Raw genomic sequence first — 17428 nt, 5'->3', positions numbered from 1 at the left:
AGTTCTCTATCTTTGTTGGATCTTTCTGTGGTTTAGGTATCAGAGTAATAGTGGCTTCATAAAATGAGTTGGGTAGAGTACCTTCTACTTCTATCTTGTGAAAAAGTTTGTGCAGAACTGGAATTAGATCTTCTTTGAAGATCCAAGGAGCTAAAGAGATCTGCAACCCTGTAGGTGCAACAACATTATGAACTAACCAGTACCCCGGAGCTCTTGTCTCTAGCTGCATATGTATCAAAAGATGGCCTAGTCGGCCATCACTGGAAAGAGAGGCCCATTGGACACGCAAAATTTATATGCCCCAGTACAGGGGAAAGCCAGGGCCAAAAAGGGGGAGTGGGTGGGTAGGGGAGTAGGGGTGGGTGGGTATGGAGGACTTTTGGTATAGCATTGGAAATGTAAATGAGCTAAATACCTAATAAAAATTTAAAAAAAAAAGAAAGAAAGAAAGAAAGAAAGAAAGAAAGAAAGAAAGAAAGAAGGGAAAACCTGCCCCTGCCCCTGCCCCTGCCCCTAGAAGCATTGAAAGTATGACTGCTTTGTCACATGTTGTATCAGTAGGTGGCAGAGAAGAGAAGGACTGTCTATACTCAGGGTTCTGACCTATAAACATCTGAGTAATTACTAATCTGAGTGTTAATAGCCTAACATTCCCATAAATGACCACCAGTCTGGCACTAGGAGACCCAGACAAGGAGTTAGCCTGAGATGGCCACTAGTCTGGCACAGTATAGGCCCAGATGGACTCCTAGGATGAGGAGCAAGCCAAAGACTAAAAGAATGATGCCTGAGACCGTGAAACCCCTGTGAAAGTAGGCCTGAGACAGATGCATGCGATCACTCAGGCAAGTTGGGTGAGAAGTTAGCCCAAGAGCACCACCACACCTGCACCATGGGGCCCATTACAAGGAGCTAGCCTGAGATGAAAACCAGCCTGCCACACAAGCCTTGGGTGGCAGAATATACCCAAGTGCTCAGCCCAAGCTGATCTGCCTCAGCTTAGAGAGGGGTTTCTGAAGAAGGTGTGTTTGGGAGAGGGGAAAAGAATGACTTGAAGTCAATCATGGGTACAAACTGACAGCTGTATTATACTCATTCTAGCTCTCCAGACAGCTGTGTAGATATCTCAGCTCTCTCAGATCAAAACCCAGTCTCTTATTTGCATATCAAATCTTTGTTTACCCAGGTTCCCTTTTAATTATCCCACAAATCAGTATTTTATGTCCTTTGCCCCTTGATTCTTAGGAAGAGACAGAAAATACATTTTTAACACAGCAAATGAACTCAGAGATCTGCCTTCTTTGTACGCACAAGCAATAAGTTTACCTGGGTAGGATCCTATCCTGAGATTATCATTACTACCATGCTTGGACCTAAATTTGCTTTGTCTCAGGCTTAACTCGAACTCAGAAATCAGCCTGCCTATGTATCTTTCTGATAATCTGTCTCATTAGTTCAGCTGCCTTTGTTCTTCTAGGAATATGAAGCTCCTCATACAATTCATATTGCATCCTTACATTTTGCAAAGTTGAGAAATAATACATTCTTGAACTTGTGTTTTCAGAGTTCTTTCCCACAGCTTTAAGGGCTGTACTGAAGGTCACAGCATTTACCATTTTGCTAAGGAAAATATTCTCACCTCCCAGACTTAATGCTGTTTCTAATTATCAAGGAGTCATTAACCTTAACAGGGAAAGCATTCTCCAAAGGAGGAACATGAAAATATAAACATGATTATATAAACAAGCCCCATGCTCATAGCAACCATCAGTACTTGTGGAAGCTCAAGCCCTGATGGCTCTGCTCCAAGGGTGGGGAACTGTGTTATGCTATCCCTTCTGCAGTGGACATGCAGGACTTGGAAACCAAGATGACCCCTGCCCAGTGCTATAATGCATGCGCAGGGAATAGAACTCACAAGATGACTCCTGAAGAACCTCAGAAACTCAGAGACCCAGTGAGCCACTAAGAGGAACAAGTAAATGGTGGAGAAATGGAAACGAAAGAGAAACAAAAGGATGCGAGCACAACAAAGAGAAGCTTAACTGGAGACTTGAAGGTAGTGAGGAACAGCCTCATGTGAGTAGCTGGTGATTCCACCTGGGACCATGATGAAGTTCTGGCCTGTGCTGCCACTAAGGACCATGAGTCAGTCTGTGTCCCTGCAGTAGAAGAGGTCTGTTACCATCAAAGGCTAGGCAGGCATCCCTGGTCTGGGCTGCCGTCCAGGGACATGTCGATCTTTGAGGGCTGTGCAGAACTGGCCACACCCCCTCATCTGGGAATTCTGGGAAAGCTGATTCAGGGAGCATGAGTGCAGGAATGCTGACCTACCTGTAGCAAGCAGCAGTATTCAGGAGGTGCTGGTGATGGATCCCCAAGGATACAAACATGGTAAAGCTGACCCTACCACTGTCTCCCTTGAGTTGGTGTTGTCAAGGGACAGGTAGCTTCCTCCCCTCTTAACCATCACCAACTACACTAGGTGTGAGACCTGGCCCTGGGGTCATGAAAGCCGTCCCTGCCCCTGACCTACTACAGCACTTAGAACAGTGAGCCCTGCATCTCATCTGGGCACCATAGTAGAACTGGCCCTGGATGTGGGAGTTGCAGGTGAGCCAGCCCTGCCTCTTGTCAGAATGGGTGAGGGTGACATGCCTCTTCCACTTTCTTGTCCCTCCCCATGTATGGCAGGTGGGAAATCTGGCTGTGGGGTCATGAAAGTGGGAAAACTGACCTGGTCCCTCACCAGCTGCAACACTTAGAAGAACAGGCTTCTACAGACGTGGGCCAATTGGCAGAGTCATGTCTGCTGACACTGACTCTTGCCGAGTTTTGCTAAGACAGACTCTCATGCTGAGGCAAGACACCAGGTGAAGCAAGATCCGTGGAAGATACATGATGTTTGGAGAGAGTATAAATAGAACTCAACAGACAGTGATGGGGGCTTTCGCCGCTAGCTTTGCAACACATCATTGGTCTCTCATTCTGGCTGACTTTCCCTTCCTTGAGAGAGGCAAAGCAGAGAACTTCTCCTGGTGACCCTATTGGTCCTAATCACTCCTACTTTATTTGGTTGAGGCCTGGTTGTATCTGCTAGGCTGGGCCACCACTGCTGATTCATGTTTGCTGTCCCAACACTACTGAACTGGACTGCTGGTATATCCGTGAAGTGTTTGTGAGTAGACGGACCTGCCACTGTTGACTCCTATGAACTGAACTGCTGACATCCTGATGATGCAGATTGGATTTGCTCCAAAAAACAATGTCTAAACAGGTCCACTTCTCCCATATCCTAATAATCTTCCCCCCCTCTACCTCTGGTGGGTGGTAGGGTAGAAGGGAAGTTAAAGCATTTCAGAACCATTATTAAAATTAGGTTTAAGAAGAATTTAAGACTACAGAAAGTAATTAGAAAAACAATTGCATTCACAATTGCCTCAAAAAACTATGCAGAAATAAACCTAGCCAAGGAAGAGAAATGCTTCTGTAATAAGCACTTGAAAACACAGGAGGAAGAAGTGAAGAAGGCACTACAAAATGAAAAGCTCCCATCCTCATGGATCGGAAAAATTAACATCATGAAAATGGCTGTGCTGCTAAAAGCAATCTACAAATTCAACATCAACTTGCATCATGCAGCCCCAACTGTCCAACTTCTACCAAGTGACCCAGCTGTATGACGTCTGGACATTACATTGCAGTGATACTTGTATACCAATGTTCCTTAGAGCACTGTTCATCAGACCTAAGCTATGGGACCAACCTAGGTAACAGTCAACAGAGGGATGAATAAAGAAGGGAATATTTTTTCCACCATAAAGAAGAACAAAGTTACATTTGTAGAAAAATGGATAAACATATCAAATGGATTAAGTGGATCTCAGAAAACAAATATTGCCTTGGCTCTCATTTATGGGTTCTTGACTTTATGGACTCATAAATTCATATTTGTACAGATCACTTGAAAGAATTTAAAGTGTTTAGGGAAACAAATAGGACTAATGTGAGGGGTAGGAGAGAGAGGATAGGGGACATATAGCACATATGCTCAAGTACATTATATGCTTGAATAAAAATAACCATGCATAACCCTGTATAACAGAAGAAAGAAAAAGCCCCACAATAGCTAGAATATTCAAAGTTAGCTATTAAATAGAAGTATTGATCTGGAGATATATTTCCAGTATTCACTAGGCTCTAGTTCAGTAGGGTTGGATATATAACATTCTATTTCCTTCTTCTAACTTTTATTTGTCTTAGGGAAAGTTATAACCTCCCCACACACTCAACATATTCTAAGTGTGCAGCAGGATTAAATGTATGATTGTTGCTCCAGAGGAGGCTTGTGGGGAATTTGTTCTATTGCCTGCTCTGGCACTGTAGAACTCCCAAAGTCCTTGGGGCATGTTCTCTTCCATCTTCAAACCCAGCAATGGCTGGCTGAGTGAGTTCCTCACAGTCATCTTCTGGTTCTGACATACTGTCTCCCTCTTCATAGTGGGTGTGTTAGGCCTAGGCCAGAGCAGTAAACAGCTCCCTGGTGAAGCAGCTGTATTAACTCAATCTGTACCCTTAATTCCTCTTTATCCCAGAAAATGATCCATTCTCAAGTTCCAGGATTTAAGACCTATAATTTTGGAGGGTGTGGTGAGAGAGTGCCAGATAAGAAAGAAAGGAAGGAAAAAGTAGAAACCTTACACTATGGGACCAAAGCTGCAAAAGGACCTGTAGACCTGTGCCCACTGGATGAGCCTGCAGCACAGCCTGCTTCTCCATGGGAAAGTAATGGCTTTATTAGACCAGTCTGCATTTCCTGTACCCCTTGCCTATTGTTCTCCACATATGCTAGCTTCTCATGATCTGACTTTGCTGCCCCAAATTTCACTTATGTAAGAGAAACTATTCCTGTAAGTGACTCCCCCTAGAACACATTGATGGGTTCTCATTTTTGACAAAGTGATCAATCCTTTGTTGTTTTGTGGTCCACAAAGGACCACCATAATGTCCAAGTGACCATGGCCATGCAATCTGACATCACTCTTTCACCTCCCCAAAATATGGACAGGGGGTTTTCTGTCTGTTCACAGAAAGATTTTTGTTGAGAGTCAATGATTTTTGACAGTAAATGATAACATCTTTGCTTAACTGTGAATCTGGGCTAGGCCAAATGTGTACACAAACTCTTCTTGACTATGTCTCACAGACACACTGCCTCTCCCTTCTTCTTTGCTTCTTCTGTGCCAGGGACTCTGACAGTGCCTGGCTCAGAACAGCTGTTCAACAGATACTCATAAAGTAAATGCCCACTGACTTCTGCCATGCTTCAGATGGACAATTGCCCAATTTCTTTGCTTGGAATTAGAGTCAGAGACGTTAAATTATCATCTCAGACTGCACAGCAGTAAACAGTAGAAATCACATGCACAGCCAGGTCTGCCTCTACACTCCAGACTCTCAGTTGTTTCTGAGCTCATCTGTTTCCCATTCAGTTTCTCATGTACTATAATCTGTGCATCAAATGCATGCTTGAAACAACACCAACCCAGAGAACATGAGAGTCAGATTAAGATGCTGAGGTCGATAAAAGCTGATGCAAAATCACTAAGGTTATTGACTTGTAGCCATGGTTTGAAGGGGACATTAGCAAGTTCCTACTTTTTCATAGGGAAAAACGTCATAGCATGTACTTTGACATTTCCCCAAAGTTCATGGGTTGGGGGCTTGGTCTCCAGCTGATAGCACCATTGGGAGGGGACAGAAACTTTAGAAGGTGGGTCATAGTAGTCACTGAAAGTGTGTCCTTGAAGGGGATATTGGGACCTCAGCCCCTTGTCTCTTTGTGCTTCCTGGCCACCAAGAGATAAGCTTCATTATCCTACTATATTTGCCTTAATACAGGCCCAGAGCAATAAAGCCAAGTGACTGTAGATGAATGGGGTCCTCCAAAGCACTCCACCGCAGAGTTAATTTCCTCAGTTATTTTGTCCTAGTGATAACATCAACTAACACAGAACACAAGCCTACCTTGTCTTTATGTGTAGAACACAGGCCACTCAAACTTGCTCTGATGGTTACGTTTATGTGCCAAACTCTGGATCTGGAGACCTAATTTTTAATCAAATGCCAATCTGGATGGTCTTTAGATCTCTCTCTGTCTCTGTCTCTCTCTCTCACTTTGTACACACATATGTGTACATGAATGTGGTATATGTGTGTGAGTGTATGTGAGAATGATGTATATGTGGATGGTGTATGTGTGTCTACATGTGTATGAGGACAGAAGCATGAGCTTGTGCACATGATGAAGCTGGAGGAGGACACTGGGTGCTGTGCTCTGTCATCCTCTGCTCTATTCCCTTGAGGTGGGATCACTCACTGAACCCAGAGCTAGACTGTAGGCTATTCTTACCCCGGCCCTACATCACTGGACTTATAGGCTAGTGTGACCATTGTGTTACAGCTCTGGGTGGGAAAGGCTTCCCCAGTAGAGGGAGGTGTTACAGCTCTGAAGGAAAAGGTGTCCTGGAAGTTGGGAGCAAAGGAATACCATATAACAAACCACACCCAGAGATTTACTGGGAGACACAAGAGGATGGCTGCCTCTACTCTAGTGAGAAGCAGCAGGGAACTTAACAGAAGATGAGTCTTATATAGAATTTCTTGGAGGCAGAGGAGTAGTCCCAAGGACTCGTTAGATCAGTTTTTGGAAGTGCCCTTCATATAGTGTTAATACAGTTGATCATTCCTTTAATTGTCTTTGTAAGTGTCTACAAACATCATTGGTGTCTAAAGAAAGGATATTTTCATTTCCAGAGCTCTGTTCCAACAATGACTCCCACTCCCATCCCCAGAGAATCAGCCAGGGTTCCTGCAGAATGGAAATCTGCAGCTCATGAAACAGAGAGGGAATGAGCCAGCTCTCCGGAGTTCACTCTTGTTGTTAAGTTCTTTATGGAAATCCCAACATCTCTCAGTCTTCAGACCCACATTTATTGCTTGTGCTGTGAAAGGGGGCTTTGCCACTGAGGCTTTAGATGGCAAAGGAACAGAGTATCAGCCCCTGCTGTAGCTGAGAAAGCTGTCAGACTGTTAAAGGGAGCTGTCCCAAACAGGTTGTTGGTAAGAAATAGCCTTTTCCTCCATCTATATCCCAAATGGATGCCTCATAATTGCCTCTGTTTTTGGTGTGGTCCAGTTGTAAAGTGTGGTCTAAGTGTATTGGATTAGTAGGTGGTAATGCCAATGAAATCAGAGCAAGATTAACATGTACTTTGTACCTGGCCTTTGTAGCATGGAGTGCCATGGCTTAGACCTAGGATGAATGCCCAAAGAGGTAGTAAACATGTTGTCCACTGCTTGAGACACTTAACATCTGAGTTTACCTTTTTTGTGGTGCGATTCCTCTACAACAGCAGTGAATACATTCTCTCAATATAATGCCAGCAGTCATCTGCAAATGTGCTTGTCCTTCCTGTCTTCTCCATATTATCCCCTAAAGGGCACAACCCTAATTTCTCTCCTAACAGCTTCAGTATCAGGTGAAATTCCATTTCCTTCAGGTCAGTCCCAATCCTTTTTTTTAATTTCATGAAGCTCAAATATTGAATTACATAGTTAACTTGTGGTAAAAATACTTATATAATTTAGCAAAGGAAAGAGAACTAGTAAAAAGAATTGGTCAGTGTTTAGTATGCAGGAACATACACCCAGAAGAAACAAATAAAATACACTTGTAGCTACTATAATACCAGCTTTTAATAATTAGGCAGAAGTCCATATTTGGTGCTATAAATTACTCCCTCTGTTGACTATTCCACTGACATCATTGAAAAATCTATGTTCAGTTTCTTTACCTGTAAATATGGCAGAAAACTATGCAAGCAGAGTATGACTTTTGGCAGACCTATATGACCATTGGAGTTTGAATAAAGAATGCCCACCCCCCCCCCTATGTGCAACTGGTCCCTGTTATTGGCACTGCTTAGGGAACTTATGGAACCTTTAAAACATGTAGGTTAGCTTTGCTAGAGGAAGCACATATCTAGGTTTGGGCTTTGAGAGTTTATAGCCTACCCAATTTCCAATCTGCTCTCTGCTTCTCTGTGCAGTTGAGATGTGGCCTCTCAGTTTCCTGCTTCCTCTACCATACCCTTTCCACTATTATGGACATCTAGCTCTCTAGAGCCTTAAGCTCAAATAAACCTTTCCTTATGTTGCTTTTGGTCATAGCATTTTATCACAGTGACAAAACGTAGTAGTTAATACAATGATCCAGTTGCACACAGCTTTTAAGAATATAATAAGAATGAGACATGGAGATGGATGAGTTGGTAACTTTCGTGCCATACAGGCATGAGGATTTGAATTTGGATCCCCAGCACCCATGTAAGAACCCAAATATGAGAGCACTCATTTGCATCTTCAGTTCTGGGAAGAGAGTATGGGAAGAGGAGAGACATGTGACCTTTGAGGTGCATTGGCCAACCAATGTAGTCAGTGTGCTCTAAGTTTAGTAAAAAATCATCTAAAAAAAAAAAACCCAAAAACCTAAGGCATAAAATCAATGTTGTGTGTTGTGTTCTGTAGAAGTGTAGAAATACTTACACAAATACATATCTTGAGACTATCTACTCCAGCAAGGAGGAGACATAGTCTCCTTGGAGATAAGAGGCATCTAGTGTTAACCAGCTGCAAGGCAAGCGGCTTTCCTTGTAATGCATCCTAGGAGAGAAGCTACCTGGCCTTCATCAAGTGGGCCACCCACCCTATCTAACTGTGATGGTTAGTGCTAATTGTCACCTTGATAGAATCAAGAATCACCTGGGGGCTGGAACTGGAAAAGCCCGTGAAGAATTAATTCAATTGCATTAATTGATGTGGAAAGACCAATTTTACTTGTAGGCAGGACCATTCCTGGGTAGGAGAAAGCCATCTGAGCAGCTGCTTCAAGGTCCTGTCACTTTAACTTCTCTGCCATGATCAAGTGCCACTGGACCTATATAAAACAAACACCTTCTCCCTGACATTGCTTTTGTAGGTGTATATTTTCACTGCAATAGTCATGAAACTGAGACAGGGTCTCCTAAAAGAACTTGTAGCGAGTAACACGTAAGCCACAAACATCATCCTCCTCTGTAGCCTTTCCTCTACAAACTGCCTTCAGGAACTTTCTGGTTCTAGTGCTCCTTGTTTTGAGCTAAACATTTGGTTTAGCTATGTGGCTAGACATTCAGACATTGTTTTCAAATCAGTGCAATTCATCCACTAAATACTTTCCCTTCCAGATACAGTAGAAAAGTCATATGTAACACTCAAATTTTTGCTTTTCAGATATTTTCTTTTCTTGTCCACTGTACTCCAGGGCATATACCTCCAATTGAGGGCATGTGTTCCAGTGGTTCCTCTCTGATTGGAATTCACACAGCATGCAGAATTATCTGCAGATTAAAGTTGAATTATTTTCTTGTTCAGTCATCTGGTCCTAGAGACTGTAACATGATGACATAAATATAAGCTGAAAGAGAGAGGCAGTACCATGACAGATGATACTGTGGGAGTTTGCATAAGCTAGGAATGCAAATTACTCATACATTCAGGACTTGCTTAGACACAGCTTGTATATGTCACTGCGAGTGATGATGGAATTTCCTAGGTCATGCATGACCAGTGTGTTGGTAGGTTAGATAAAGAGACTCTAAATATGGCTCTCACTTGCAGTCAGACTCAGTTGTCATAGCACAGGGCCAACAGTTTGTTCTCAAAGGGACAGACATATACTTAGTCCCCCATGGCTTGTGCTGTATTCCTCCTCTGTTAGGTCTTGGCACACAGTTCATATAAAATCCTATTCCATCATGGGCATTTTGAAGTACTGGGTCATTTGGCTTGAGTGAAGAATCTGCTTGTGTTGCAGCTTGAACCAGCAAAAAGAACATTCTTTCTCTGAGATTCACACAAAGCCAGCTGCCTTGAGGTTTACTCAATAGAAGACTTTGATCCGTACAACCAAATTTACAATGTCATTGCTATAATACAAACATACTTGCTACGTATGAATCTCTTTAGTAGTGATGGAGAACAAGGTACAGAACTCACTTTAATTTCAAAAGTTTAAAATTGTTTTTATTTATACAGCTGTCTGTACGTACATATGCATGTGTGCACATACATGTAATATGGTCCACATGTAAAGGTCAGAGGACAACTTAGAGAAATTGGGCCTATTTTCCACTATGTGGGTCCCAGAAATCAAACTCAATCCATCAGCCTTGGCATCAAGCACCTTTATCTATTGAGACATCTCACTGGCCCATTATCTTTAATTTCAAAGAGTAAATTCTGTATACCCCCATATGCTTAAACAAACTACCAGACTCTAAAGTTCTTAATTTCTCATATGTTCTATTTTTCAACATACATATTTCAAGGTGTCTTACACAGTGTTACTATCACTATGATGAGACAGCAAAAGCAAAGCAACTTGGGGAGGGAAGAGTTTATTTGATTTATACTTTCATATTACTGATCATCACTGAAGCAAGCCAGGGCAGGAACTCAAACAGGAAAGGAACATTGAGGCAGGAGCTGATGCTGAGTCCATAGTGTGGTGCTGCTTGTTGGCTTGCTTCTCATGGCTTGATCAACCTGTATTTTTGTAGAGCCTAGGACCTAAATAGGCTGAACCCTACCCCATCAATTATTAATTAGTAAAATGCCCTACAGACAGTTATTATGGAGGCTTTTTTTTTGAGGTTCTATCCTTCCATATAACTCTATTTTGTGTCATACTGACATAATACTAGTAGCACAGAAAGTATATAGCTATCTTCTATTTCTGGTTCCCAAGTCCTACTAACACAAAATTACCAGTGCAGCAGACCAGTGGTGAGATGATCTGTAGGCTAAATATGACAGGGTATAGAACTGACATTGTCTTAAGTTATGCGTTAAAGTGTACTTCTGTCATTGTCAGGCAAAATAAAAATGGTTTAGGAGTTGTCTCTTTATTGTAGGAGGACATTGTGTGTGTGTGTGTGTGTGTGTGTGTGTGTGTGTGTATGTGTGTGTGTGTCGGGGGTATGTGTGGTGTATGTGCATGAGTGTGCCCATGTGTATACATGCAAGGGTCAAAGGAGGACATTTGGTGCCTTTCTTTATCACTTTCTATTTTATTATTGTTTCGAACTGGTGAGTTGGCCAGTGACCTGTCAGAACTCACCTGTTTCTGTGCCCCAACGCTGGGGTTATAAACATGGGGAATCATGCCTAACGGTTTACTAGAGTGACGGAATTTAAACTCAGCCTGTAATGCTTTCAGAGCAAGCACTCTTACTCACTGAGACATCTCTAACACCCCCAAGAGTAGGTTTTCTTTTTATATCATAAATATATAACACAGAGCGCTAGGAGTGTATTAATTTTCTTCCTTAAAATTTCTATATCTGGAAGAGTACCCATAAAGTCCCTATGTGAATTTATGATGATATACAGTTGTTCTCTGTGTGTCAGAGAGACTATAGAAATTGTTACTCATCTATCTAGATGTTGATGACAGTCTTAATTCCTTAGATGGTATACTGCCTTTGATTAATTATTTTAGTAGGGAAGGGGCATGTGTTTTTACTTATGTCTTCCTTTTGAATGCCTCTCACATCACTACAGATAATTTAAGGTGTCCTTTGAAATAATTATTAGTTCTTTGAGAATTCCATACACGCTTTGATCATATTTGCCCTCATCCCCTCCACTCTTCAACTTAGGGAATCTTTTTTTTAATTAGGTATTTATTTCATTTACATTTCCAATGCTATCCCAAAAGTCCCCCACCCACTCCCACTTCTTGACCCTGGTGTTCCCCTGTACTGAGGCAGATAAAGTTTTCATGACCAATGGATGGTTCAGCGGTTAAGAGCACCGTTTGCTTTTCCGAAGGTCCTGAGTTCAAATCCCAGCAACCACATGGTGGTTCACAACCATCTGTGATGAGATCTGATGCCCTCTTCTGGGGTGTCTGAAGACAGCTACAGTGTACTTACTTCTAATAAACAACTTAGGGAGTCTTAAATGTCATGTAATCTAGACATCAATTCAAGAATTAACACAACAGCTGTAGACAACCTCACGCACATACTGAAAGTTAGTGAGCTACCCATATGCACATTGTGGAAAGTCAGGCTTCACAAATGAGTGTAGAATGGCCTCTTCTTGTAAGAGCTTGGACATTTGATGAACTATACAATATTGTCATCTTTATTGCCCAATATTGACTTTCCTAAAATAAATCTCAGTGGCTTCTTTCTTTTGACATACCTTGTGATCATGAATGACATCATCTCTTAACATCTGACCTTTTGTTTCTGTCCAAGCATAGATTATGAGAACTTATTGCTCTAAGCAGAAAGAACAATAGTTTAGTGCTTCTATTTCATCAAAAAAAAATTTACAGTGACATATAAATAAAGGGAAGCTCCATGTTGTGTGCATCTGTTGCTGGGGTAAAATCTTCCTCCAGAGACACTGCCTCCTACTTTGTCTTGTGTCTCTTAACTGACCATGGGAATGGATTGGGACTTCTGCCATCAACACTAGCCTGAGAGCTTGTGACCATTTAGGTCCAAAGAATGGGTGGTTGGCTTATTTCATTTGCATATTTTGTTTGGTGGTTATGTGAATTGCCTTATACCTTAGAGGGCTGACTAGAGCTGGTTTAGTTCTGAGGACCTCGGGGTTACATTCCTCTGTAGCAATTTTAAGGTATAATTTATCAAAATGACACACTGATTTGAGCTTTTGAATTTTTTAGTTGCTGGGAATCATTCTGTCTCCTCATTTAGTTGAATGAATGGGTAACCGGTTGTATGAAACCAAGCTAGTTTATAAGAAAGTAAACCAATGGTTCTCAACTTACCTGATGCTGTGACCCTTTAATAGAGTTCCTCATGTTGTGGTGACCCCTAATTACAAAATTATTTTCATTGCTACTTCATAAATGTAATTTACTACTGTTATGGATCATAATATAAATAGTTGTTTTTGGTGGTCTTAGGCCACCCTCATGAGAGGGTCATTCAACCCTGAAAGGAGTCATGACCTGTTGGGAGCAAAAAAAAGGGAGGGGGGCAGGGAGGCCCCGGGAGAACTGGGGGAGGAAAAATATGCCACATCCAGCCAGAGTTCCTGTGCTCTGGGCAGGCGGACATGGGGAGACTGCCAGGCACCCTGTTACCCCAGGGTTATAGGAGAGAGGGATAGGGAAGAGGTTCCCAACACTGACCAGAGAGAGCAGCAGGTCTTGATGGAGCAGAGACTCTCTATGGTTTAAGAACTTTATTATAGAAATGCGGGGGGGGGGGGAAGAGAAGGAGAAGAGAGAGAGAGAGGAGTAAGAAGGAGAGAAGAGAGGAGGGGAGAAGAGAGGAGGGGAGAGGAGAGGAGAGGAGGGGAGAGGAGAGGAGAGGAGAGGAGAGGAGAGGAGAGGAGAGGAGAAGACAAAGACAAAGGGAAGAGGAGAGAGAAGTGAGAGGTAAAGGAACAAAGGAGTAAGAGAGCAAGGTGGGGGCCTAACAGCCCCTTTTATGGTCTTCACTGTTGCTAGGTAACTGGGGAGGAGTTTAGCCTGAAGGTCAGAAGCTTGGGCCATTGCTTACCTGACTACTGACCATGCTTCTCTTGTGGGGGCTGTGGGAGGTGGTACCTTAGGCAGGGGCCAGAGTTCCAGGAGAATGAGGGAATGCCTACCGTGTCATGTAGGTGAATTATGATCACCGAGGTTCAAACCTCAGCTCCACTGGAGACCAGCCTGCAATTCACCACAGTGACCCACAGGTTGAGAACCACAGAATTAAAGATGGGAACAGAAATTCTTAGATATGATACACAAATAAGGATTGCTAGGAAAATTTTGTAGATCAATCAAATTTAATAGAGTTTATTTTCACAAAGAATCCCAAATATGACTCAAGGTTCAGGCAGCAACACAAAAAGAACTGAGACTCTTAGCTAAAAACAGGATTTGGCATAATTTCTAGTTTCTGGCCTGTGGGCTGCACCATGAGTGGCAAACATTAAAGATAACTCGCCATGGCAGGAGGTCTGAGTGGTGGGCCCTCTTTCCCTTTCCCACCCAAATTTGCTATAGTATTTCCTCTAGGCCATATTCCTTTTTTTATGAGGGTCTTATTTTTTTTTACATCTTATAATTAACCATGAGTTGCCCATTTTGCCATCATTGACCCCCAGTTACTTTGATATTGTCCCATCATGCTTGGAATTCTTGTCAAACCTTTGTGTCAAAGTTTTCAGTAATGTTCTAGGATTGTATAAACTGACAATAGCCACAGAATTGCCTTTCCAGAAATTACCAAATTCTGTCTTCTAGTTCCAAACACAATTCCATGTGCAAGTCAGGAAACTAATTTTTTCCCCCGAGAAAAAAATATGACCCATCTATGCTTGTAGACATTTGTCACTGCCTTAGAAGTTATTCTTGAAACTTCTACATTCTATCAAGTTCCATTTCAGTCTATAATTTTAAGTTTATTTTTATTGAAATAAAGTTATTTTCATATAATATATTCTGACCCCTGTTTCCGCTCTCTCTTCTCTTCCCAGAACCTTCTCACCTGCCCATCCTTCCAACTCCATATCTTCTTTCTCTTTTTTTTTTAAGAAAACAAGCCAGTTGTGGAGATGCATGTTAGTAGGATTTTCTGAAGGAGGTGGAGACAGGGGCATCACTACTTCAAGGTCATCTTGGTTACACATTTGTGGGCTGGAGAGTTGGCTCAGTGATTGAAGTCACTGACTGCTCTTCCAGAGAGTCCAGATTGAAAGAGGCACGGGGGTGGGGTGGGGTGGGGGTGGGGGGGCTTTGGGAGCTGAGTGAAGCTGTACTTCCTTGATCATATACTGTTTTTTCAGAAATATTCAGCTGGTGGAGCTTTATCAATGTGTATAGTTATGATTTGCACACACTTTTCTGCATGTGTGTTATTCATCAATAAAAAATCAAAACCAGCTAATCTAAATAAACCAGCCTGGGCTACAGAACACCCTGTATTACAAAATCCATTTGTTTGTTTGTTATTGTGTGTGGGTGTCTGCATGTCATAGCACACAAGTGGAGCTCAGGAGACACTCATGGAGATCAGTTCTCTCCTCCACTGTGTGGGTCCTGGGGATCAAACTCAGTCACCAAACTTTGGAGCAAGCACTTTTACCCACAGCACAATCTGACTGGCCCTTGTGTGCATGAAATTTGGAAGCATAGGAGTATATAGTTCTATGTGGTTTGAATGAGAATGGCCCCATAGGCTCATTCATATGCTTAGTCACCAGAGAGTGGTACTATTTGAGAAGGACTACAAGTATTAGGAGGTGTTGTCTTGTTGGAGAGGGTGGGGCCTTGATGTCTCAGGGTGTAGACTTTGATGTTTCTAACGCCCATGGCAGGCTGTCTGACTTAGTCAGGGTTTCTATTCCTGCACAAACATCAAGACCAAGAAGCAAATTGGGGAGGAAAGGATTTATTTGGCTTACACTTCCATACTGCTGTTCATCACCAAGGAAGTCAGGACTGGAAATCAAGCAGGTCAGAAAGCAGGAGCTGATGCAGAGGCCATGGAGGGATGTTCTTTACTGGCTTGCTTCCCCTGCCTTACTCAGCCTACTCTCTTATAGAACCCAAGACTACCAGCCCAGGGATTGTCCCACCCACAAGGGGCCTTTCCTCCTTGATCACGAATTGAGAAAATGCCTTACAGTTGGATCTCATGGAGGCATTTCCTCAACTGAAGCTCCTTTTTCTGTGATAACTCCAGCTGTGTCAAATTGACACAAAACTAGCCAGTACAATTGACCCCTTATCAACTTGACACACAAACACATCACTAGTAAGCTTCAACCCTTAATTTCTTATTCATCCTTTCTTATTCATCCCCAAGATCTAAACAACTTTAAAAGTCCCACAGTCTTTACATATTAAAAGTCAATCCCTTTAAAATGTCCAAAATCTTTTAAAATCTAAAGTCTTTTTACAATTAAAAGTCTCTTAACTGTGGGCTCCACTAAAATAGTTTCTTCCTTCCAGAGGGAAAATATCAGGGCACAGTCACAATCAAAAGCAAAAATCAGTCTCTAACCATCCAATGTCTGGGATCCAACTCATGATCTTCTGGGCTTCTCCAAGGGCTTGGGTCACTTCTCCAGCCATGCCCTTCGTAGCACACGTGTCGTCCTCTAGGCTCCAGATGCCTGTACTCCACTGCTGCTGCTGCTCTTGCATCTCCAAAACACTGCATGACCCCTTCAGTCCTGGGCCTTCAATTGCAACTGAGGCTGAACCTTCACCAATGGCCTTCCATGACCTCTCACAGTGCCGAGCCTCAGCTGATCTGCATGACCCCTTCATGCCTTCAAAACCAGTACCAGCTGGGTGACCCTTACACATTGCCAAGTCCCACTGCAGCAGGGGTACAACCTTGGCTATCTCTGGAAGACAGCCTCTTTGTGCTTTCAGAAAACACTTCCCAGAAGAAGTCACCTCAACAATGCTGGTCTCTTCTTAATCACCTCTAATTTCTTAGCTCCAGCTAACCAGCATCAATAGTCCCAGTAATGCAAAGTTTTTGCTTTATTAGTTCTGGTATCTTGTTAATCACAGCTGATTCTTCAGCCCCAGCTAACCAGAACTACAGAATGTTCACAATCAAAACAGCAATGGCCCTGAAAAGAGTCTTTAATTTTCTCTCTGAAATTTCACAAGCCAGACTTCCATCTTCTGCACTGTTCTCAACATTATCCTCCAAGCTCCTACACAACATCTGACAGAGCTCTTAACAACGAATGGATCTTCAAGCCCAAAGTTCCAAAGTCCTTCCACAGTCCTCCCCCAAAACATGGTCAGGTTGTCACAGGAATACCCCACTATGCTGGTACCAATTTGTCTTAGTCAGGGTTTCTATTCCTGCACAAACATCATGACCAAGAAGCAAATTGGGGAGGAAAGGGTTTATTTGGCTTACACTTCCATACTGCTGTTCATCACCAAGGAAGTCAGGACTGGAAATCAAGCAGGTCAGAAAGCAGGAGCTGATGCAGAGGCCATGGAAGGATGTTCTTTACTGGCTTGCTTCCCCTGCCTTACTCAGCCTACTCTCTTATAGAACCCAAGACTACCAGCCCAAGGATGGTCCCACCCACAAGGGGCCTTTCCCCCTTGATCACGAATTGAGAAAATGCCTTACAGTTGGATCTCATGGACACATTTCCTCAAATGAAGCTCCTTTTTTTGTGATAACTCCAGTTATGTCACGTTGACACAAAACTAACCAGTACACTGTCCCTCTCCTCTACATTTCTTTTTTTTATGGGAATTTTATATATTTTTTATTACGTATTTTCCTCAGTTACATTTCCAATGCTATCC

At 42.6% G+C, this 17428-nt stretch overlaps 1 non-coding gene across 1 annotated transcript; it reads left to right on the top strand.

Moving 5' to 3' along the window:
• The first annotated feature begins 506 nt into the window (after positions 1-506).
• Gm22674 lies at positions 507-637 on the top strand. Its single transcript, XR_003950756.1, has one exon. It is a non-coding gene; the product is annotated as a small nucleolar RNA SNORA17 (small nucleolar RNA).
• The last annotated feature ends 16791 nt before the right edge of the window (positions 638-17428 follow it).

Source organism: Mus musculus, chromosome 13 (assembly GCF_000001635.26).
Source record: "Mus musculus strain C57BL/6J chromosome 13, GRCm38.p6 C57BL/6J".
In the NCBI taxonomy this organism is placed as follows: Eukaryota; Metazoa; Chordata; class Mammalia; order Rodentia; family Muridae; genus Mus; species Mus musculus.
This window is presented reverse-complemented; position numbering and strand designations above follow the sequence as displayed.